The 25,268-nt window shown below is 40.4% G+C and overlaps 1 long non-coding RNA gene across 2 annotated transcripts; it reads left to right on the top strand.

Annotated features, from left to right (window-relative positions):
* The first annotated feature begins 461 nt into the window (after window positions 1–461).
* Window positions 462–22,999, top strand: LOC130597614 (uncharacterized). 2 transcript variants are annotated; one of them, XR_008971817.1, is made up of 3 exons: window positions 462–592; window positions 19,691–19,886; window positions 22,687–22,999. It is a non-coding gene; the product is annotated as an uncharacterized LOC130597614 (long non-coding RNA). The 2 variants fall into 2 exon arrangements; XR_008971818.1 differs by lacking the exon at window positions 462–592 and adding an exon at window positions 6,091–6,155.
* Window positions 23,000–25,268: the final 2,269 nt, after the last annotated feature.

Below are 25,268 nucleotides of genomic sequence, written 5' to 3'. Positions count from 1 at the left end.
ATTGGTGCTGGAAGGGACCTCTGAAGATCATTCAGTCCAACTCCCTGCCAAGGCAGGACCACCTAGAGCAGGTGACACAGGAACATGTCCAGGCGGGCTTGGGATGGCTCCAGAGAGGGAGACTCCACAACCCCTTGGGCAGCCTGTTCAGTGCTCTGCCACCCTCAGCGTAAAGAAGTTCTTCCTCATGTTGATGTGAAACTCCTCATGGTTTAGTTCATGGCCACTCTTCCTCGTCCTGCACAATGCCAACATTTCATAACTGCAGTGGTTGCAGTTTTCTGGAATGGTGGCTTCTTGCCATCACAGACAAGGCTTCTCACTGGGGTGGGGAGGATAAATACTACACTAATGTACTGAAACAATGCATCTGAATGCTGAGCTCCAAGAGTAAATTACTTCTCTTTTCCTGGTGTCTAAGCCTTTCCTCTTCAGGCATGTCGTTTTTGCAGGGATGTAAGCATACAGGGCTGAGTACAATAGGAGCGCTGTGTCAGATAAATAGGTTTTCCCTCTGGAAGAGCTTGCAGTTTAGGAGCACAAGCTGGAACTGCACAGGACAACACTGAATAAACAATGCTGAAATGGCATGGTGGGTGGCTCTTGTTAAGTGCAATGTGCCATGGAACAGATGGGTTTCAGGGAGTGTATTGGAGGAAGAGAGGGAGAGAGCTTTGCATGCATTAAAATAGAGTCTGTTCTGGGCATAATAAACAGCACTGCCAGTTGTAGGGTTTTACATTTCCTTTAGTTCTTGCTTCATAAATCCAGTCTCTCTCTGTGTGCTTTGTAGTTCCTTGGAACACAATTTCACATACTCATATTCATGTATTTATGTTTATTACTGTTCCAAAGCAATTTGCTGATGTGTTTTCAGTGACAATTTATACACCAGCACCACCTGAGCAGGCAGATGATACTAATGTGGCAATGCTCTAATCATAGCACACTCCAATTTTGTCATCATTTTTTAATGAATTATAGGAAAATCCCAAAAGTTAATTTTGGTCTCAGTAAGGGAGACGTGAGTTGAGTTCTACTGACATGAACCACCACTGGGCTCTGCACACAGGCACTGGGCACTTCCCTGTGTCTGGCAGACCCATTAGAGCCACTGCATGGTAGAGAACGCAGGGCTGCTCTCCTGTGACATATGTGTTATGCTGCTGCTGGCTCTCTAGAAAGCCTGGGCAAATGCAGAAAAGATCAGGAGTTCATTTAACGAGGCATAAAAGCATTATGGTTGGCAGTTTTATGTGTCTGGCTGCTGTCTCCAAAGTCTCAGTGGGAGATTTTGCTAGAAGCAAGAAGGAACAATGCCATAAACATCAAATGATGTAAGCTCATTGAAAACCAAGCAAACACCTGGGCTTAAGATGCCTTAATGTGGAGATAGTTCGCAAGTGCAGGGAGAGCCTCATAACATTGGCCTCACCCCATCAATCCAGCTTGTCCAGATCCCTCTGTAGAGCCTTCCTACCCTGAAGCAGATCAACACTCTCAACCAAGTTACTGTCATCTGCAAATGTACTGAGGGTACCCTCAATTCCCTCATCCAGATCATTGATAAAGATAATAAGCAGAACTCGCCCCAACACTGAGACATGGGGAACACCACTTGTGTTCCCCAAATTGGGAACTGGATTTAACTCCTTTCACCACCACTCTTTGGACCTGGCCATCCAGCTAGTGAACAGTACTGCAGTGAACAGTCCAGGCCATGAGCATCCAGTTTCTCCAGGAGAATGCTGTGGGAAACAGTGCCAAAGGGGCTTTACTAAAGTCTAGGTAGACAACATCCACAGCCTTACCCTCACTCAGTGGATCACCTTGTCACAGAAGGAGACCAAGTTAGTCAAGCAGAACCTGCCTTTCATAAACCCACATTGACTGGGCCTGATCTCATTGTCCTGTACGTGCTGCTTGATGGCACTCAATTGAATCTGCTCCATAACCTTTCCTGGCTCTGAGACCAGGCTGACAGGCTTACAGTTCCCTGAATCTTCATTCCATCTATTCTTGTAGATGGGCACCACATATGCTAACTTAATTTGTGGCACAAGTGGGAGAACAAGACTTTAGGCCTAACAAAGAACTGCCTTGAACTCGTATTTACTAGCTGTAACTAGTAACTTGTTCTTACTGGATCCCATGGGAGGACATAACCCTGTGCCCACCAGAGTGGGTGCAAAGCAGTTGAATGTGAAGGAGAAATTAACTTTTTGGTTACTGATTTTCTCTCTTACATTCATACAGTGCATTTATCTTTCATGTCAATAGAGATGATTGTTGTTGTTAGCAAGCACGACTGACTAGTAATTTTAATTTTTCTAAAATTACCTCATATTGTCCTATTTATCTTTGATAATTAGAATATAAATCTTTATAATATGTTACTTTTCAAGTAACACTTTAATAGTTTATCTCATATAAGTGTACTTATTTCTCTGTCATTCATTTTCTTACAGGCACTTGTATTAAAATGTTTTGGTATCTCTGCTAAATATAAAACACACTGGAAAAAAAGCATGCTGCAAAATGACAAAATATTTACAGATCTCAAAAGAGTGTTCAGCAGCCCTCAAACAAGAGCACAGTGTGTCAAGACATGAATCCCAAAATTCACAAATCAAGATGGCTTTGGGATCTATTATGTGAAAATAGGCTTAGATTGACAATGTACTTCATCTACCGCATTTGTGTCCTGTCTTCCTCTCTCAGCCTGTTGCTATGTAGATTTTCTATTATTTCCCTTTTGTAATTTTCCAACAACCAGATAGTGCTGCTCTGGTTTTGTGTCGTTCATGTTATTATTGCATAATTACTGTTTATTGTCAGTAAGAGTAAAGCTGGGAATCAGGATGAGAGATTGCCAAAGAGGCAGTAAGTAAAATATCACCAGACGATGCATTCAGATTCCCAGGAGGTGAAGACTTTTCCACAGTGGCCATTCTCATAAAATGTGTCAGAAATGTTTGTCATGCTTTTATCAGAGCACTTATAATGAAGTAGCACAGGGGGTACTCTTTATCAAGATATCTATTATAAACCCCTTGTATAATACTTTCTCTTCCATAATTTGACTTTTTGAAGTCAAAATCTCTCTTGATTTCACAGCGCTATAGGCACAGTGACAGAACTGAAGTATGCTACAGCACATGATTTCTGTAACTAGAAATCCATGTTGCAGAATTGTTCAATCTGTGGTTTAGCCAAAGTGCTGGTTGTGGGACCCTGCAATGAGCTAGTTCAGGAGTTAAATACATTTGCAAGGGTAAAAGTGATTAGTAAATCAGTAACAGTCTACTTTCAATAATGTCTCAGTCAAACTACAATGATGTTTTGATGACAAATAAATCTTAGAAGTCTTCTAAGTTTTATAAATTTCACAAGAGCAAATTCATGACACGTTTCTCAAATCATTTAATCTACAAATAATTCAGGGATCGTGAATGTGCTAGTTCCAAGATATAATGCCTTCTAATGAACAAGTAGGAATTGGTTCCTATATGAGAGTGGGAGTTGATTGCTTATGCATGATGGAAGCTATATTGTTTAGTATTATTACAAATCTAGTAATGCCATGTACATAAATATAATGAGAGAAGTTGGGAACTGATCATGAACCTCATTCACAAAAGAAGCTAATTTATTTTTTTTAATAGCAAATTAAAGGCATGGCATGTGAACAAGTTTGAAGTGGCCTAATTCTTTAGTACATTGGATTTTTCACATTGTGTTCCGAAGGTGTTTAAATTAAGAAGATAATGTGGGTAGTTGATGACTATGAATTAAAATGATATTAGGAAAGCAATATCAGGGATCTTTATTTCCTTGAAATTAAAATTTGTACCTGTGCAAAATACAACAAAATGACTGTTTATTATTTGAGGAATCCATTGGCCGTTTACAAACATAGTAAGAAATTTCTGTGTTACAAATGCTCAACTACGTACTAACCTTTCAGGGACATCTTCCTCCTCAAGGTAAACCAGTGGAAAATCATTAAATCTTGGTATCTTTTATTGCAATGGGAGAAGACTGCCCTGCTAGGATAGCTAAATCTGAAGGAAGCCAGCCCAGATATTTTTGTCTGTGAGGGGAATTTAGGGTGAGAAAAATCTCCAAACAAGACAGCAGAGGAGGAATTAGTTGATTTATTTACCTGCAAATCCTTGGAAAACGGGGCTGTGTGGCCCTGTTTCATTTCAGGGCCCTGGAGGTATGTGGGAACTTTCATTCACTGTGGCTTCAGCTCCAATCCTTCCGAAAGCTAATGTTTCAATTTGTGTGATGGCTCTTGGGAGCCTCTGCACAAGGATGATTTCAATTGCTAAGCAGATCTTGCTCTTTGACTCCCTATTCTTGTTGAGAAAAAAGGGTTGTAAAATAAAAAGAGAGAGAAAAAAAAGTGAAAATGTCCATATTGCTTGTATTTATGTGATCTGCTGCTGATTTCATGTGCCCATCCTTGGCATGCACATGTGCGAACAGACTGTTGCTGTTGAGCAGTGAAGGTCCCACTCTTCCTCATGGAGGAAGCATAGTTTTTCAGGATATTGGTGCCTTAGTTGACACAACAAATCAGCAGCATTAATTCTACTCCCCACAAGAGTCCTCTCCAGTAGTCTGATGAGATGTCTTTTCATTTGGATGGTGTGATATACAGCCATTTGGACATGTGTGAGTGAAAATCCCATCTGATGACTCCTGCTAGCTGTGGGAAAAGCAAGAAGGTAGCAAAGCAAGAAGTTGATTTTTTCACAGAACAGACAAACTAAAGGGAGTGGCAGCAGAAGCAGCTTCCCTGGCACCCACTAATGCGTTTCACCCTAACATGAAGGGTAACTCGGCTTCCATGTTCAAACAGCTCTTGCCCTCTTTTGTTCTGTCTCTGCGTGATACTGCTGCACTGAGGACACACAACTGACTTCATGGAAGTCACTGGCTGTTCTCACCTTTCAGGAGCTATTAACTTGGGTTACATCTGAAGCAGCAATGGTTTCTGTACCCACTGTTAGTTTCTTGAAACATGTTATCACATACCTACCCACAGTTTGACAGCCAGGCTTTACCATTTAAGTCACCTTTTTGAGCATCTAGCAAAGTTTCCATTCCTTGTGTCTGTGAAGAGTTTACCATCTTCTACCCTTAGGTTGATATTTGTTTTGCAGTAAAGTGCAAACAATTCATTCAGGTACCTGGGGTTTGGCATTTAGATAAGATTTCAGATGGCTATTTAATTTATCATTCAGTGCAGCCCACTCTGAGGAAAGGTGTCTGCTTTAGACCCATACCTCTGGAAGAAAGCTATCAAACTTTTAAACCAGATGAACACAGCTAGCCCAGCAGAAGTGCAATGCCTTGTGATGATGAATCTAACACAGAGAGGGATACAAAATGATGCTGTTTTGTGAATTCTTTTTAATATCTGCCACTGTTAAAATAGGTAAAGTTTTTTTTTTTTGTGAAATTTGTCAAAAATTATGGGGACAAATTTAGAAGGTTTGCCTCCTCAAGCTGTTTTACACCTCTTCTGATTCCCATAGCCCTTCAAATCTGCATCGACTCCTTTAGATTTGTTTTTTGAGTTGACTCACTACTGAATAATGTGCTGATCATAATTCGCTTCATGAGAACTTAGGAAAAATTAAGCAAGAGACATGTTTTATGTTTGTTTTCCTAAAGGTTCAGCAATCTCAAATTGTTTTCTCAAATACAAAAGCCAGTTGTCCTCTTCCCCTTCAGGCTTAAAAGCCATGTAAATAGTTGATAACATTCTGCTGTAGAGGCCTATGACTCAGATTCTCAAGTGCAGCTTTTTCTGCCCTTTGCTCCCTACCAATATTGCAATAAAACAAATTGTAAGCCAATTTAGACGGAACAAGTAACAGCCAAGGCCAGATTCCCTCTTTTCTACCTCTCACTGCATAATGCCATAATGAGATTCTGGCCAAACAGCTCAGTGCAATGCAATATTCAGTCTGCAGCGTACTCAGAAAAGGCCGATGTGAATTTCTAAACACAGTCATTAGCCCCTATTTGTATGAGGTTACTGGAAATTGTTCCCACATCTTTCGGGTGGTTATGCTGCTGTGCTGGGACATGTCCTTCTAAAGTGAGTGACGCACCCAGTCTATACTCAATATGTGCAAGTGAGTTTACCTTGAAGCTTTTGATTATAAACCTTTAGTTTGACAAAGACGTTCTGATGTGACTGGGCGTAAGGAAGAAAACCTTCTGGGAACTTCCTTCAGAGCATGGCTAAAGGGGATAAAGTGATCCTTACCTCCTGCCTGCTCTACAGAGCCACCACTCAGGAGCAATGCAACAAGTGAGCCTTTTACTGAAGGGTAGGTCCCCATGCTGGTGCCTTGTCTCTGTTCTTGCATCAGAAGAATTGCATCAATAAGTTTCCTGAGACCAGAAGAGGAGCAGATGCAGGAGGAGAGCTTGCCTTCACTTGGTGTCTTCTGCTCTTTCTTTTTTTTTCAGCCAGAATTTGAGATACACCCAAAATTGTAACTATCTTGAATGATCAAACCTTAAATAATAATGATATTAGTTGTGTTGGTAAAATCATTTAATAGATGTGAGTAGCTTATAATATGAGCTCATAACTAGAGAGCATTGTAGATTACAGACCACAGTTACAAGCAGCCTTTTGGTCTGCTGACCTTTCTAACAATCCCTAATGGGGAATATTCATTTAAAGCACCTAATCTATCAATATAAAATATTTATGTCATATTTTTGAGTGTGATTTGGTAAAGTAGGACCACTATAAATGGTCATTTTGTAAAGGGTTGTCAGCTTTATGACCTTACCTGGTTCTGATGTTGCATTATGGTGGTGCTTGTTACACGATCTCAATAGGAGAAAAGAGCCTGTTCTTTGCCTCTGGGTGTGTGGTCACCCTGTGACTTGTCATGTTCTTCTTGTGACACTAGTTAGCTGGCAGAAGCCTCCTTCCATCATGAGTCAGCAAGTGTAATGGCAGGTGTTCTGTCTGCATGAGTAAAGTCTTTTGACGTATCTGGCAGCTGTTGCTTGAGAGCAGGCATTGTAAGAACTTGTCTGGGACCAGAGTCCATACAGGCTTTCTTTGGGAAATTGTCTGAAATAGCAAGAAAGCAGCACTGAGGGATGTTGCTTGTTCACTGATAGATATTTCTCCCCTGCCAAGCACATGCCTTACAAAGTTTAGTCAATGGATGGCACTGCTGACTTTTCACAGCTGGGCTGGTTTTGGGAGCTGGCTTGTGCAATGCAGTTATGACTTATTGTTTGGTTTAAACCATGTCTGAAATCTTGCTATTGCAAAGTGGTTAATTCAATAATAGTCATGCAGCCAGCTGCCCTGGAACAAAGAGGGTGTAGGTTTTGTTGGCCACTGAGTTCTGTTAGGGAAATGTAACAGTCACCAGCCAGTCCCCATTCATCACTCCCTAGTTCTCATTAGGAAAAAAGCATCCTGCACCTCATGCTGTGTGGGTACTGTCCTGAGTTTAGCAGTAGCAGTCATTTTTTTCTCCTTCTTAGTAGCTGGTGCAGTGCTGTGTTTTGACTTTTGGCCTGGGAACAGAGCTGATAACACTCAAATGTTTGGTCTGACCAAGGACTTTGTGAGTCTCACGCTCTGCCAGGGAGGAGGGGAAGCCAGGAGAAAGAAGAGACAGGACACCTGACCCAAACTGACCAAAGAGGTATTCCATACCACAGCACGTCATGCCCAGGATGTAACTGGGAGTTAGCTGGAAGGGCTAGGGCACTGCGGGGTTGGACTAGGTATCGGTCGGTGCTCGGTTGGGCAGGGTGAGGGGAGTTATCGGTCGGCAGGTGGTGAAGTCTTGTATTCTCTTCCCTTGTTATTTCCCTTATCATTATTATTACTGGTGGTAGCAGTAGTGATGTGTGTTATACCTTAGTTACTGGGCTGTTCTTATCTCAGCCCGTGGGAGTTGCATTCTTTTGATTCTCCTCCCCATCCCTCCAGGAGCAGGGTGAGGGAAAGAAGGGGGGGTGTGAGTGAATGAGCTGCATGGTTGGGTTTAAACCACCGCAGGCACAGAAAACAGTGAGATTTTTTCCATTGAGAAGGCCTACAGCACATTTTACTGAGAGAAGTCCAAGCTTCTAGGGCTTCAGGATAACCAGAAGTCATGTTAACTGTTATGTGCTGAACTAATGAGCTCTGCTGAGAAAAAAGCTGTATTATTTCAGGCCAAATGACATGCAAATGTGGCTATCTGACTTCTAATAACTCTTAGAGCTGCTGCCAAGTGTAAGCATATCTGCTGAGAATATGGAAATATAAATTAAATTGCTGAATGTTTTTTTACTGTTGCAGAAAGTTCTTTACTTGTTCTCTGATGTGCAGCCAGTTGCCAAAATACACTTGGAAGAACCACCCTATATGATCTGGTACAGTAGCAAGTCTAGAGGATGGAGGGCTAAGAAGGTATCCTCAGCCCTAGGGAAAGAAGGAGGAAAGCCATTCTGCTGTATTACTTCCAATTATTCATTATTTCTTATTAATAATGTATAAGACATTCCTCATTATTTGCTATCCTATGGGATAGTACGTGAGAATTCACTTATTATTCATGGGTTTAGCAAGTTTATCTGTTTATTACAGACTACTCATTTGAGCTTACTGAGGCAATTCTTAGTTACACTGTTGTAAACACAGAGTTTGTAAAATGGGAGAGAAGGAGATCTAGCAATGTGAATCTAAATGGGGCATTGGAAAGCAGAGCTGAAAAACAGAAAACAGTACAGATCTTCGATGTTGTACAAAGGTTTTTAAGCATTCAAAGGAAAAAAGAAGCAAACAACAGCAACAACAAACTGTGAAGAAAGGGGAAGGTTAGAAGAAAAGCTGTCTATGAATAGATCCTCTTATTCCAGAAGCCTGGATGAGCTTTAAAAAATAACCTGATTACAGAAACTCCTAAAGAAACTCAACCTGATAACACTGGATACAATTCAGTGAAGAGAATAGTGTTGCAGTAGTATAAAACCGCCATAAATCAAAGAGTGATCTGAGCCTTAATTATCAGTCTGCTGTAACAGCAGATTCAGGCCTATGGAAACCCTCAGTGGCTTCCATGGTACATCATCCCCCACATACTAATAGGCCTCCTGCCTTCTAGAAAGAGATAATTAAGAAAAATAATAAATTGGTAGACCATTTTGCTTCTAATTGGGGGTCAGATGTATTGAACCCCTGAGAATCTTGACGGCTTTGCTAACAATCAGAAACAAGCAGCACCTGCTTTGTTCTCAGTTGTTTGTGAAGTATCAGATTTTTAATAAATGCAACATGCATCACGGATAGATAACCAAGAGACTATGGTTTTGGAGAAGCTACTCTGCTGCCAAAGTGAACCTGAAATTTTCTGGTTTGAAAATAAACTATTTCTCATCTTTGTGGTTACAAAACCTAATTTTGCCTATGACTAGAAAAGCCTTCATCTGTGTCTCACAGTAGTGCAGGCAAAGTAATTGCATTGGATAGAAAGATTTAACAATATACATTGTCTGCTAAACACTTACTACGTTAAGCAGCTCTGTTTCATGCTGACTCATAGAGTAAATGAATACCAGTGTTTATCAATTGCTGGTAACAGTCCTTTTTGAATTCAGGTTTTTGGTGCAGCCTATGGGATTTGGAGTTGTACCTGGATAATGCTTGAACCCACAAACATTAGACAAGTGGTTGTAAGCAGTTTCCATGGGAATAGCATTAAAAGCTATTTAAAAAATGAAAGAAAAATGAACACCTTTTTTGATTTATTACAAAATAATTGATCCTAAAAGCTAGCGTGAAGCAGTTCACACACTGAGACAATGGTGCACGTAGATGTTTAATACTGTTTTTGTTAGAGGTGAAGTGTTTATAAGTACTTGTGACAGGTGAACACTTTTTAGATGGAAGTTATATGAACATTTATAATTCTGCTCTATTTTTATTTTATGTGTGGAGGAACTGTATTGATGCACACTGCACTCTTTCCTAAGACAGTATTTAATATTTGTATTTAATTCTCAGTGAACAAAAAGAGCTCGGGCTTAGTTCAGATCATTTCCTTCCTTTTTGTTATCAGCATAAAGTCAGGAATTTAGGAGGAAAAGAAAAGATAAACTCTTTGGTGCTTTTTGAAGTTGAGGCGATGGCACTGGAGTAACAAACCAGAGTGTTCAGCACTCACAGATACCCTAGAATAACAAACTGGCATATAAACCAAAAGGGAACAAACAGGGAGCAAACCAGCCTGTGTGGTGGGAACAGGGGGCAGAATCGATCTGAGAATCTTGTTACAGGCTGCCAGGAAATAGTGTTTAGCAGGAAATGTAAATGATTAATTCAACAAGATCTGAAAGATGCCTTGTTGGTGTCATTTTGAAGTGGGTCACTGTTGTTCCAGTGCAATATCATCATCAGTGCTGACTATGTCGAAATTAATAGAAACTGGGAATGTTAATTATGAACCAGCTCAGCTGTCTTTTACCCCTTGAGACAGCATCATCCAGCTGTGATGCCTGAATAGACTTTCTCACACGCCATTGGCAGACACTGATTTTAAGGAGCTGATAGACCCCAGATCAATAACTTACCTAATACGTTTTCTGAGTCACCTATAAGCAACTTTACACATGTGAGATTGGAAAGAAATAGTCGTGAGTTTATGACACCCAATCCTCTTACATCTGTTTCCCTTGGAATAGGATGTTCTCCCTAGGCATCAGGACTGTCACTGCAGAGGTGCAGCTTTGGCTATGCCCAGCTTCTGTCTGTGCACCCAGCCATGCAGGCAGCATCCCCTGCCTGCTTGTTTGACCTGTTCTGCATTGAGCACTGCCACCAGTCTGGAGCTGAGCCAAGAATTCACTCAGTTCAGAAGTTTCCCTTTTACAACGGAACAGATATAAAACTGCAACCCTGGGAGCACACATTACCATTGCCTAAGTATGGGTTGTTGCCAGACAGGGCAATTGACCCTGTGGCAAACTCAGCGTGTGCTGCGAGAGATGCTTAAAAAAAACTCGGGACCTTTCAGATCTTTATTTAAGGAACGAGGTCATAATCAGTTCACAGGATGTACTTCAGTGGACAATAACAATCAAATTGAAATTCTAAGCTGTATATTCATGCTCAGCAATAGATTTTTTTTTTGTTAATGATGTAAAATGCTAGCTAGAAGAATGGTTTCCATCTAGGTTAACAATAGGAGCTCTTGCATAAGTCCCTGGAGCTTACAAAAAAATGCTTAAAAATAATCTCCTGATTATTCTATGTGGCACTGACTGAAGATAAAATTTGAAATAATTTCCCTCATAACCCATGTTATTTTTAACTCGTTATCAACATCTGAACTGCATTTCTGAGGCAGCCACCAGATGTGCTCACAAGTTAGAACCTGTGTTGCATGCTTTTATTTTTGTAGTTAGCAGTGCTCCAAATGAAGGAAGGAACCTTTGTTATTAGGAAAAATACTGAAAATTAAAAAAATCCCACATTGTCCAGCTTGTGGTTTCCTGCTGTAGACTACAAGGTGCCAACCTTATATTGCAATTGGAGCATTTGTATATTAGGAGGGTGTCATGGTTTAAGCTCAGCCGGTAACTCAGAGCCACTCAGCTGCTTGCTCACTTCCCCTCTTCTTCCCTCCAACCCTCTGCACCCAGAGGGATGGGGAGGAGAAACCAAAGAATAGAAATTCCACGGGCTGAGATAAGAACAGTCCAGTAACTAAGGTATAACACAAACCACTGCTGCTACCACCAATGATAATAATAAGGGAAATAACAAGGGAAGAGAATATAAAACTAAAAGGGGAAAAGGAAAAGAAAAAAATAAACACAAGTGATGCACAATACAACTGCTCACCACCTGCTGACTGATACCCAGCCTGACCCGAGCAGTGATTTGGGCCTTCTGGGTAACTCCCCCCAGTTTCTATGCTGGGCATGATGTGCTGTGTTATGGAATACCTCTTTGGCTAGTTTGGGTTATGTGTCCTGTCTCTGCTTCCACCTGGCTTCTTGTGCTCCTTCTCACTGGCAGAGCATGAGACTGAAAAGTCCTTGATTGGAATAACCATTACTTAGCAACAACTAAAAACATCAGCGTGTTATCAGTGTTGCTCTCAGGCTAAAGTAAAAAACACAGCACTGCACCAGCTACTGGGAAAGACAAAAATGACTGCTAAAGCTGAACCCAGGACAGAGGGTAAAAGAATGTCCAACAGGGAAGATATTGAACTTCCTGTAAATTTGTTGAAGATATGACTACTGGGTTTTTTTTGAGTGACTGTGGGAGGAAGTCTGTTTAACACATCTGTCTTCTGGTTTCTTCTTCACTTTCTTTCTTAAACCATATTATAAGACTACTGTGTGCTCTCAGGCAGATGTTTCATTGACCCTCAGAAGAATCTGGTGACTTTTTGCACATTTCCTAAAGCATATAATATAAAAAGAATTGGTGAGCAGGTACTTTATAGCAGTATTTAGGTGTCTGTAAAAAGAGAAACAAGATTTGTCCACTGTTATATTTTGAACTTAGTTGCTTCCTCATTCATATGAAATTTGATTGTTATTTAAGAAAAACCAAGTTGGCTTTATAATGTGAACTCTGGGCTGTTTATCATGCTGAGTTGCTCTCACCCTGCTGTTTCAAAGTGGGGATGTGGGGTAATTTCTTGCTGGCAACCTGCTTCAGAGAATTAATTCAATATGCAGATGCTGAACTTTAATGAAAGACTAATTATCTGGTAGTGACTGAGCCTCAGAATCCTGACTGTACCTTCAGGCCTTTGGCTCAGACTCCTGTGGAAGGCAGCTGACACTTTCACACTGTGTTTTTTCTGTTGAGGTCCTGGCTTAACACATGCACACTTGTGTTACCACCAGGCCTGGAAGGTGAAGGAGAAACACACCAATTTCCTTTATGATTAATTATGTTTGAATGAACCAATTTGGAGTTCAATGCAAACTTTAGGAGATACAGTTGCTAATGACCTAGTAGTGGTTCATCTGTTATAAGCTGATCTTTAGCTGCACTATTTAAATACAGTGAGTTGAATACAAAAAGCCAGTCTCCTAGAACAGAAAGGACTTCACATAGGAATGAGCAGGGTATTTTAAGTTAATTGAACAGTTTCAAAATTAAAAAAAACCCCTATCTGCTTTGGACTGCTCAGGGGATGCAAAGCAGAAGGAAATCTGCTTTACCATGCATTTAGATGGGCTTTCCAGCTGCTTTGTTAACTGAATGCAAAGTAGCAGGCTGAGGCGGGTGCATCTGGCTGTTAGTTTTAACCTAACTTTTTCTCTTTTTTCCCTTAAAAAAATAATAATTATGGAATGAGCATTTTGGAATTGTATTAATGTTCAAAATGAGCAGACGCTCACCTAACATAGCTTGACATCTGTTGATTTTAAATTTTGTTTTTGTTTCATCAGTTCTATCATGATTAAAATGGCATTTTCTGATATTTGATGTTAGAACTTAAGTTTTGCAAAATCTCTGGGGTTTTAACATTCAATAGACCAAGGAACAGAGAGAGCTGGTAATCTGAGTGCTGAGGGCAGTTAGCAAAATCTGTGAACCAGCCCAACAGCTTTAACTGGAAATAACCAAACCTTACATGACTGCATGCCCTCATATTTGTTTTCAAGGATCTAATAAGGTTTTTCTTTCTTTCCCTTTTGGCCTTAGATAGAAATGTTTGATTTAGTGGATTTGTCAGCATTCCCATAGTGTCAGAAACCAGACAAACAGCCACTCATTTATAATGGAATAAGTAAGGTGAAGAAGCAGTTTACTACTGATATTCGGTGTGCCTAAAATATCTTGCGGGAGGAAACAGGTCTTCTGCTCCTACATCTGTCTTCACAGCAGAGCTTGTATCAGGTCCTAGCTTTTCCATGAAGAAGTCATAGTCCTGCAGAGCATGAAATAAATCATTGTTTTCCAGAGCTAACGTGAATGAGTGAGAAGCTTCCTGTTTCATTTGAGGCATCTGGATGAGAATGTAGCCTGGGAAGTACTCTTAAAATTACTTCCATTTCCTAGCTTTACACACTGCTGAAAGTAATTCTTATCACGTTAAAGCTTGATTTTTTTTTCTTTTTTTTTTTTAAACTTACAAAGGAATTAATTGCTGAGAAACACTGTAAGCTTTTGGAAGAACCAGTGATTATTTTAATGTAATTTTTTTTTTTTTTTCTGACTTGACATCTCTCTTTTATGTATTCCGGATCTGAATCACCCTCAAGCTGAAGTTAAATATTACTGATGAATTCTCCCGTGTCTTGCTTGTAGATCAGTTGTTCCTTTGTCTATTGTGTTTGATTTTCATCTTGCATTGATGAAAACTTGCACTAGTTCTTTAAGGGCAACTATCCCAGCACTAAACTAACGTAAACAGAGGATTCTTCTCACTTCATGTCTTTACCAGGTTTTAATTTAAGCAACCATAAAAGAACACGTAAGTGGGATGCAACTGTTGAATCATGACTCCCTGCCTCCTCTGCATCCAGTTCTTATACCCTTCTTCCTGTGCTACCTGTACTCGTGTACACTTGTAATGACAAAACTGACCTTAGCAAGTTGCCAGTTCTGCTTAAAAATCACTTGTGTGACTACCTAGAGAGAAATTTGTGCCAGTGACTCCTTGATTACCAATCTGTCTGCACAGAACAACAGACACTTGATGATGGGGCACAGTGATGTTTGGTGCCCTGGGCATGGCATTGAAGAATCAAAAGAGGTTTTGAAGTGGGATCCTTCCCATGAAGAGAGACCAGTCAATAGCCATGGGGAGAGAAGGCAGGAATTTCACTAAACTTGAAAAGATGACTGTTTCTTTGAATCAAGGGGTGAAGTTACCTTAAGAGATGAGGCAGAAAGAAGAAAGAAATATTCTCTGGGTTTCTTCCACCCAGCCTGACCCCACCAGCAGTCGGTTGGTTTGTTTGGTTTTGTACTTTCCTTTTTAGAAATTATCTGTGATTTAAAAACACCAAACAATCAATAACAAAACAAGAAACAAAACTTCTCAACTAGCCCCCTCTACCAAAACATCCACTTTGTTGCTATGTTCTGTGCAGGTACTGGCTGCAGCACTGAGTCATTTAGCAGCTGTGTTCTTATTCTCTTCACCCACTCTTGTCACCTCTTGACTCTCTGCATAGCCCCTGGCTGTTGTAAGTGATCCAGGTGTAGTGTGGGCAGAGCCTAGATGTGGTTTCTGGTGCTTCCCTCCAGTGCACTCTCCTGAGCAGTTTCCAGTCTGAACGCTTCTGCGATTCAGCCTTCCGAATTCCCAAACCCACATCTCCCCTAAGTTTTCAGCTGCATAGTTAATCTCAGCCCTCAGAAGGGATAACAGCAAAGAAAGTGGGTGTTTTAGTAGAGGAGGTTAGTTAAGAAGTTTTGCTTGTTGTTTTGTTGAACATGTGCATCATGTTGTTTCAGTCATATAAATAACTTTGCAGTCCTCTATGACATGATGTATTACCATATAATTGCATAGCTAATTTGGCAGCAAGACTAAATTAATTCCTTAATGTAGAGGTCTGCAAGATACACTAGTCTTTTATGCCGTGGTTCCCTCAATTTGGAAGGTAGCCAGACAAACAATTTGTGATGGTAATGGTGTAATTGCTCTCTGTCAAACCTTGAATGTTGAAGAGAAAAAGCCCAGCTTTCTTGTACTGCAGCCAGACACAGCTGTCACTCTCTTCTATTCCACCAGGTGGAGAAGCTCACTAGTGCGACTGGCAGGAAAGGGCGATGGATGTTAAGCAAACTGTGCAAAACTGCTCTTGATCAAGAAACCGTTTGTTTAAATTGAACATCAAAAGTTTCAAATATAACATGTTATTTTCTAAGGGAGGAAAATGACTTTCACAAACAAAGCAAGAACCGTTTCACAGCCTTCTCCCATAACCGCACTTACTATAACATTGTCTTGGTTTAAGCCCAGCTGCCAACTAATATATAATAATAATATAATAAATAATAGCCTTTGCACCTGTAATTCTGAAGACACTCTTTAAAGATGGGTAAAATCTTTAACCCTCTTTTATAGATGCAGAAGCAAATAAAGGCTAAGCAGCTTTCTTGAGATACACTATAGATCCATAGTAAAGACAGTGAATCACCCAATTTTGAGTTACAGCTAATGAGGAAAACTGAAAAATTCTAAACCTGTATGGATTTATAGTGAGTGAAAACATGTATCATAAGCACTTCTCAAGCTGAAGGGCCTAATTTGATCCCCAGTTAGGTGACAGTACTCTATTTGCTTTTGCCGTTTAATTGTGTTTTCCATTTGAGATTGTACTCACTCAAAGAATGTCCTCTGAAAACTTTACCATGTTGTCTGATAACACATGTGGGGGCTGGGGGCTTATTGAAATTAAAGAATAAAGGGTTGGCTTTGTTGTTGAGACTGAGTGTTGGGCCAGGCAGCCCTACAAAAGATCCAATCCCAAAGCTACTCTCCATGTATAAGTGTGGGATTCTGGATTCCAGATTGAAGACATATCAACATTGGTAGGAGCAGATAGGTATGAGATATATGTGGTTATGTTAACTGTGAATGTAGGATCATTTGCACCAGGCTTTTCTGAGCTGGCAGGACCCAAAGCTGCTTTTATGCCTGGTGATCTAGCTATCCAACCCCAGGATCAGGGCTCTACTAGCTGAAACACAACGTGAAGCTGGTGCAAGTGTTGTGCCAGCTCCGTACATCTATGTAAGCTATTCACTTGCAGTATGGCAATGCTTAGGGCAATGCTGTCCACAGGGAGCACACAGGTTTATGAATCAAAGTCTCATCCAGGTTTCACTGTCTTGAGAGAAATGCTTAACCTCTGTTATCTCAGTTTACTTAGCTGTAGGGATAGATATTACTATAATCACGTAAAGTAGTCCAGTTACACAATTTGAGGATTAAGTGAAGCACTAAGTAATACATGAAGCAACAGATGATCCATAAAAATGTATTCTTTTGAAATATAATCCTGCCTTTTGATATAGGCTGGCTTAAACTTCAAAAGACTGGCTCTGGGAAAATGGACCTTACCCCTACTCATAGACTTTCTGAATGTGTCCTGTTTACTGAAGGTCTGAGTCACTTTAGCATCAACAGGCATTCTTCTTGCCTGAATCTTGCTGTTTTGGGCACATCTCAAAAAATGAGAACATGATAGTTAGACCATGATAGTTTTAGGTTGTACCAAGGTGAACTCTGTCCTTTCAATCTATTATAATGTTTGGTCTTTCTGACCCCAAATCAAAGCTATTTTCTGAAGCATTGCCATGGTGATGCACAACACAGTGTATTGTCTTTGCCACTGCTTTTAGAGCTTTATTGAAATACTTTTGAGCTGAAGATGCATATAAAATAATAATACATTATGTTGGAGATTGACTTACAATGGGTTGCTATATGAAATACTTAATAAAATCTCCAAAATTATATTAAGAGAAGTTACCAGAAAATTAAAAATACCTAAGTATATAGAGCTGCAAAAACAGACATGAGTGAGTGAGTAGAATTGACCCTCTCTTCCAAAGCACTGCAGGAAGAAATATTTGCTAGCAAATTGAGTAATTGTTTCTGAAAATTAGCAGCTATCTAGTTTCTGGGTAAGCCTTCAGCATTACCTATTCCTAAGAAACTTCTTTGGATTCACAGAGTGCTTACTATTGTGAAGCTAATAGATATGTTTTTGATGAATACATTTTTCCATTTGATTTGTAAGAGCAGTAACCTTTAGTCACACACAGACAAGATCATTTTTATTCTAGGCTTAGCCCAGCAAAATTGCTTGATTCAGAGTCTGATATGCGCATTGGCTTAATTATTTTTTTCCATTGTGATGAATCTTATGTGATGATCAGATTGTGAAGTTTATTTTATGTGTGTGGTAAGTTCATCTTAGGTCTGATGAATTTATTTCTCCTCTGTTCTCCCCTGCTCTTTAAAAAATACTCAGGATTGCTTTTATTGCTTTTCAGAACACCCTTTGTAACCATCATATTCTGTAGATCACAGAGTCATAGAATCGCTTAGGTTGGAAAAGACCATTAAGACTATTGAGTCCAACCATTAACCTAGCACTGCCAATTCTACCACTAAATTGTGTCCCCAGTCTACGTGTCTTTTAAATAACTCCTGGGATGGGGACTCCACCGCTTCCTGGGTGGCCTGTTTTCCTGATATGCAATTGTGGGGAGTGAAGGCGGTAAGATTTTCATGAAGAACGGTTTGGGAATGAGCTCTGAGGCCTTGGTGCTTTGACAAGCCCTGGGGCGATGAGTTGAGGCGTTGAAGGCTGGAGGATGTGGGGGTTGTGAGAGGGTCTGTAGCACTGTGATTGGACTATTTACCTGGAGAGTTTTACAGGGGCCAATGAGATTGAGCATTGTATGCATGTGCAGGTTGGGAAAGTACTGAACAGGGGGATAAAAAGGGCTTGGTTGTAATAAATTGGGATTTGAGTCTCTGCATCAACTTGAGTCCATGTCGTGAAATGCCACATGCAATCAGGTGCCACTTGAGGGAAGTAGGTTCTATGATTCTAATTATTTACTGCTTCAGATACTGGAAGTTATTTCTGTTTGAATTGCAATATGACCAAATTATTATTTTGATTAAGTTGATGAGTTCACGCTCATTTATCTCAATTCTCATTTCATTGAGAAACCTTTTAATCTACAGAGTTGTCCCACTCTGAGAAGCCTCCTATTAAAATTCAAGCAATACAGTCCTATTTTTTGCAAGAGCAGTTACTGGAAATTTGGAGGTGGAAGAGAATGGGGCAGGATGTTTTAGGTCATAAGACTGAACCTCCCAGGTGTGTTTGGGCATTACTCAAGAAGTTAATATGAATCAGTGCAAATCAGTTCAGCTTTGCATCCAGAAGTCCAATAAATGGGCTGAGCTAGCAGACCTAAACTTGCCTGTGGTAACCCTGAGTCACCCTGAGTAGCTGCCTTCTTCCAGCAGGTCCTTACTAAACCTGGAAAAGGTCTTTTCCAAGGATTTTTATTTTCCATTATGAGACATTTCCTGAGACTGATGTTCTGCTAGTTGGTAACTACTCTGTCTACTGTGTACTCTGTGGTTGTAGGCTATCCCACAGGAGGACCCATGCTTACTGCATGGGGATTGCACCATTGTCCAGACAAACCAGTGTTTCTGGCTTCCTCCTGCTTGAACGCTTGAAGCTGTGCACTAGCTCTAGCTCCCCATCCCTTTGCAGTCTGGGTACAATGCAGAGTAATTTAATTAAGGATGCTCTGTGGGGAAAAGAGAAGGCTGCAGCAGCCGGGGCACAGTATATAAAAGCAGAGCATCAGCTGCAGCTAAGCAATCAATTGTATTACAAAGAGAATAACTGTGGGATGCTGTGGCAAGTTGGAAAAAAGGCATTTTATACAACCTCAGGTGGATCCCAGGTTATGCTCAGAATGAGGGCACAGAACGTTCCTTTATGAGCTATGTGAGTGCTGTATCTTTGTGTATTGCTTCATATTTTTAACTGGACCATGACATTTCATGAACTTGCGCCTTTTCCTTTTTTTCCCTTATTAATACTGCAAAATATTTAAACAGTATCTAGCATTGCTTCTGAAAGTTTTGCTGATAACTTTTATTGCTTTTAGCAGGATTGGTCAGCCTCAGGAGGGAAAAAAGGACAGTCTTGTCATTTCTGTGTGAGTTTAGAAATTACAGGGCTCCTGTAAAAGAATCCACAGATCTGTTTAGGGATCTAATTTTCCCACATGCTGTATAAGGAGTTTTGCTACCTTGCCAGCAGGAGCCAGCATCCTGGATGCAGAACCATCTTGAAGGAAAAATCAGGTAGGAGTGCCCAGATGTGTCCATATGTTCCACCTTGGCATGTATTAACTTCTTTTCTTTCTAAGACTTTTATCTCTGTGTGTGGCACAGGGTAGAGGGTCAGATGATTAACAAGTCTCTGTTTTATTACTTCACTTTTTGAGTAAAACTTCCTAATTCCCCATGGATTTTAGGGTGAGAAGAACCTCATAAATTGACCTTGGTTTCAAATGGGCAGGTCACAAAGGTCCTCATTCTTCTCCCCACACTTGCTGTGACACTATCAGGGCAACTATAATTGCCTTGATGTTAGTGGAAAGAAACCTACTTCTCCAGAAACTCCAAGAGTTTCTCCATTGCAATGGGAATTTTGAGACTGTCATGGTGCTTGAACTGTTTTAAAAGTGATGTACTGCTTGGTCTTTCAGGATCTGGCTAAAAAAAATATAAATCCAAACTCATTCTAATGTTAATTGCACTGAACTATGTACTGGGCTAATTGCAAAGCTTTTAGCTATGTTGGTTATCCATGCGCTCCCTACTTCCTTGTCCAGAAGACCCAAATTACATATAATGGAAAAAATTAAAGCATTAAATGGTTACTGCAGGTGGCTTAGATTGCAGTCTGCCATAACATCTACGTCATCAGCACAGGAAACAAAAAGTGTTATTGTCTGGAATGTTTCCATTGGTCTAAAAGACATCAGGAAGGCTTACCTTTTGACTTTTACATGATAAATTGCTTACCTTTAAATGCTACAAAACAGAAAAAGGGCTTTTTCTTACAATGTATTTGTGATTCTGAAAGCCATTGGAAAGCTGTACTTGAGGATTGTAGATTGATAGTAAAAAGCCTGAACAACATAACAGAAAGTCCTCAGTTTTGGTGGCTAACATTTTAAGTACCATGTCTTAATGCAGTAAGGAGATAAGACTATAGTGTCACTTTAAGGTGATAGGGCATGTCACTGGGAGACAGCAAGGACAAGGACTCCTCCTTGTTCCCTAAGTCCTCAAAGGAGGGGACTCACATAATTGACAAAGCCACAAAGCTATTTTATTGTTGAGGTGTCTGCTGATGCAAGAGAAACTGGAAGGTTTTCAGAGCAACAGGAAACATGTAACCACCTCTCCTTTTCTTTGGTTAAGAATGTCTTGCATGCTGCTCAGATGCAGTCTGCAAAATAGGTCCAAACACATTCCAGAGCTCCACCAAAACCGAGCTCTGGCACAGTTTGGGTGAGGTCATCCAGAGCTAGTTGCTGAAATGTCTTCAATGTATTTTATTTTATTTTATTTGGCACCTTGAGTGTCTACCTTATTTTCTTGTTGTGCAGGTCAATTACCTGTGCTGTTTTTCTGGGGCTGAAGCAAACCGGAAATGTTCGTTAGTGAGTTATATTCAAAGATGATAGAAGCATCCTCAGCACCCGTCAGTGAGAAGAACAGTCCCTGTTGGAAGTCCATGCTTGACTGACTGTGTTAGCCTAACCAGAATGAATGTATTAATGGTGCTCAGCAGGTGTCTGAAAACAAGTTTTCCTTGAAAACACTGCTGTATTATGTCCTTCAGTTACCTCCTACTGCTGACATTGCTGGGAGAAAGATCTCTTCTGGTGGTTGTTGAGGTGTTAAAATCAAGCAAACACTCCAGGATTTTGCTTCAGCAGGTCCTAGAAAAGAAGTGAGCCAAGTGTTCATGGTTCTTTGAATTTTTTGCCTCTCTTGACTGTTCTACTCTGTAGGTATGTCCTTATGCCTGAAGCACAGACATATCCTCATAAAATATTAATTTATCCCCTGGGTGAGAAGGAAACAGAGTGAGAATAAAGGGAAGCATTAAGAAGTCTAATACAAGAGACTGTATGTGCTTTTCATGCTCACTCATGATCAGTGGCCTGCTATTGTATAAGTCCTGATATAAAACTGCTGGTCTTTGACATGAGCTGCATCATGTCATGATGTGAGCTTTGACATGAGCTGCACCATCAGTGATAGACTGGGAACAGTTGTGCTTTCCAATAGGACACAACCCATTGGAACCACAGCTGCCAGGGTGGAGTTTATGATGTCAAAGATAATCAAAAGCATTGGGAAGGGGCAGTAACCTGCTTAATTCTTCAGTTTCAGAAGGGGCTTGAGAGGCCTGTTGCTTTGTGCTTCTCCACTTGCTATAGTTACTGCAACTCTTCTGCAGCTCCTTTCTAAATGAGCTAGCTTGAACCCTTATGGAAAAGGCTGATAATCAAATAGGGCTGATCTTTAACTTATCAATCAACCAAACAACATCATTAGGACATCAAAAATGCATTGTAGCTTTTGCTTTTGTTGTGAAATAGCAGTTGCAATGAGGTATTGAGAAAAACAGGTCCCAGAACGTATTCAGCATGAAATATTCACCATCTATGACACAGGCCTTCCTCTCTTAAATTACCAGTGTCCTGAAGGTCAGATCCTGCACACCCAGTTGGCAGTTTTGCTAATCTCCTCATGCTACCCTGTTCTCAGGCATTCATTACTTCTTGATAGCAGTAATCACAAAGTCCTTCTGCATTGTCTATTTTAAAAAGTGTCATGTAGCTCAGGAAGCGGTGCAGTGTGCTTCTGCCTACAGAAATGGCAGGATCTTTCCAGTCTGTCTTCCTTTAATTATCTTGGGCAAAAAAAAATCCATCCAAGTGCATTATGGCAAACCTTTAAGTCACAGCACCTCCAGGACTGGTGCAGTCTGAGTACACTGGAGTCAGGTTGGATGACCTCTTCCCGTTGTTCAGAAACAAAACCTTTAGCCTCATGTCTGGGTTTTTTTTTTGCTTTGCAGGAGAACCCCAGGGAGAAGATGATCATCTGCTGTAAAAAAGTCACACCTTTTCTAACAGGAACACTAGAAGCAGAAGCACGAATCTGGAATCATGGCAGCATGTTATAAACAAGAGCAGCCAGGGGGCAACCAATGCACAAATCTTTGCTTCACAAAAAAACTACAGGAAAGGTACAATTGGTATCAACCAAGAGAATAAAAGCTGCATGGAAAGAAACTAGTGATGGGTGTAAGAAATGCTGATGCATTGAAGATGTCTTTGCTCTCGTTCATTCTCTGTGAACACTTCCTTCCACATACTTGGCCATCAACTCCAGGCAGTTTAGTTTTATTCTGAGAAAGTGGTTGCAGATGCATTTTATCAGCCAAATTCAGAAGTCTTTAGAGGAATGGGCCACCTGTACTGCTGTTGTGTCTTCTAGTTCGTCCCACTCCCACTGCTGAACAAGAACTACCTCGTTGAACAAGATTCTCCAGCAGTGGGATTGAGAGGCCCTTGACAGCCAGGTACAAAAGCACTGACCATAATAATTTTTCCAGAGAGGATTTTTGATCATTAGGAAAAACCCTAATGATTCCCTCAATTAATAATTCACCTTATTGGGATTAGGTGACATTCTCAAGTGTTTCTGTTACTGTTGTTGAAGGTTATTTAGAGGTCTGAAGATGGCCACTGTAATGAGTCAGAGCTTGAAGCATTTACTTATAGAGAAATAAAAACCTGCCAGTATCTCACAGTATGGTGTCAAGAAAGCCTTTTGTGTTTTGTTTTAATAAGAAACTTCTCTAATTGTCATTTAATGTACACTGTTGCATCCAGTGATAATCTTTTTCCACTTGAGCGACCTTCCCATTTTGGTATCTATTTAAAACTGAGTTTTTTGTCAAAGTTGAATTCACGATGGCTTCATAACCTTACTCCCTTGAAAGGAAGCAATTATTCAACCAAAAAATATATATACACTTTGGTTATTATGTCAATATGCCCATTTCCTGCTGAGTATTAAACTGTACTATTTCTAGGGGCTGGACTGGGAATATGATTAATAACAGGTTCTGATACAGAAGACAGCAAGTCAAGGCAGGGTAATAGTGATTTTTCATTTGAATCACAGACAAATTGGCTGTTTTGCAATACTTGTCTATGGCAATTACATGTTGTTTTGCTTCCTAATGCTGATTTCCTTCCACAGTTTATTAGCGTGAATGTCAGGGAAATGCTAGCATATTGTTTTTGTCTATAAACACTTCTGGCCAGGTGGAGAAGGCAGGCCTGTCTGAACTGCTGATTAGATCTGTTCGAATTCAGGCACTCCTGCAGGACAGTGCTTTTGCTGAGTGCCTCTGATCATGCCCGTGCTGTGGCACAGCAAACTGCTCTCAGCATCAACCTGCTCGTGGTGGCCATCTGTGAACGGCGTGATATGTGAGGATCTGGGGAAAAGACGAGCAAACCTTCTGCAAGATGTAATGCGTACCAAAAGCCAGATCATGTTCTCTGGCTTGCACAAGTCACCACGCTGAGCTCAAACTGCAGGTTTGTGCTCTGCCATGGAGCGGTGCCGAGCTGCTTGAAATGCTTCTCACTTCTTTTGTTATTTCCAAACAGGATGTGGAGCTCTCCAGAAATGCTGACCTGCTGAGTTAGATTTACAGACTTTGGCTGGATTTGCTCAGGGGGCACTCAGCAGTTCCCATTTTGTGGTGCTTATGGTTAAAATCCTATAGTCTCCCAGAACCCAATGTTCCCAGCAATTTGAAGAAATTTGGTCGCAGCATGCCTTTAAAATAAAAAAAGGAATTAGTTTTGTTTTCGAGTTTCTGCCATACAGAACAGTTGTATTCTGTAGCTCCACAACATAAGACGACAAAAATTGAAACAACAGTTGGATTAAGTTGACAGAGGGTCTAGAAGAGAACCATTTTGATTCAAGCTTCGCACAAGAAGTAGGTAGTGCTAATCTTCCTAAGTAAATTGTAGATTGCTTTGTGCCAGTTTATCTTAAAATGCCGATGGCAAATCTGTGGATCTCATTTATTTTGTACATTTTAATTCAAACTCGCTAGCTGTAAGACAGGCAGCAGAACAGGGAGTGCTTAAATTCTCACCAAAAGAACACAAATAACAAATGCAAAGAACAAACATGACAGCAAAACTTGGTTAATTCCAGATTTTCTATGAATTGTCAGTGGCTTATTCAAAGTGTTCCTTCATAAGGAAAATGAGTGTATGGCTTGTACATATACATGTATAAATGCACAGATATAGATGTAAATATATGTATGTAACTCATGATGATGGGAAAGTTCTTAAGAAACAGCTATTTTTTACTGTGAGCTACCGGTTGTAGGATGTTAAAGTACACATTTTAGCTACTTACGTACCATGAACGTACAGCCAGTGTGGGTCTGATTGCAGAGGTGCTGACACAATGGGCAAGGTGCTATTGGATTCACAGTGTAAACAAGATTTTTGAACATGGATTTTTTAAATTAACATGGTTGTGCTAAGCGACACTTTTTGAGCAATGACATATTTTGTAATGACAGTTTCTCATTAAGTTATGGCTTGTTTCTAGACT

Source organism: Pezoporus wallicus, unplaced genomic scaffold (assembly GCF_028554395.1).
Source record: "Pezoporus wallicus isolate ANWC-B61680 ecotype Strahan unplaced genomic scaffold, APGP_CSIRO_Pwel_v1 contig_6783, whole genome shotgun sequence".
Taxonomy (NCBI): Eukaryota; Metazoa; Chordata; class Aves; order Psittaciformes; family Psittacidae; genus Pezoporus; species Pezoporus wallicus.
Note: the sequence above shows the minus strand (reverse complement) of the source record. Positions and strands in the feature narration are given on the sequence as shown.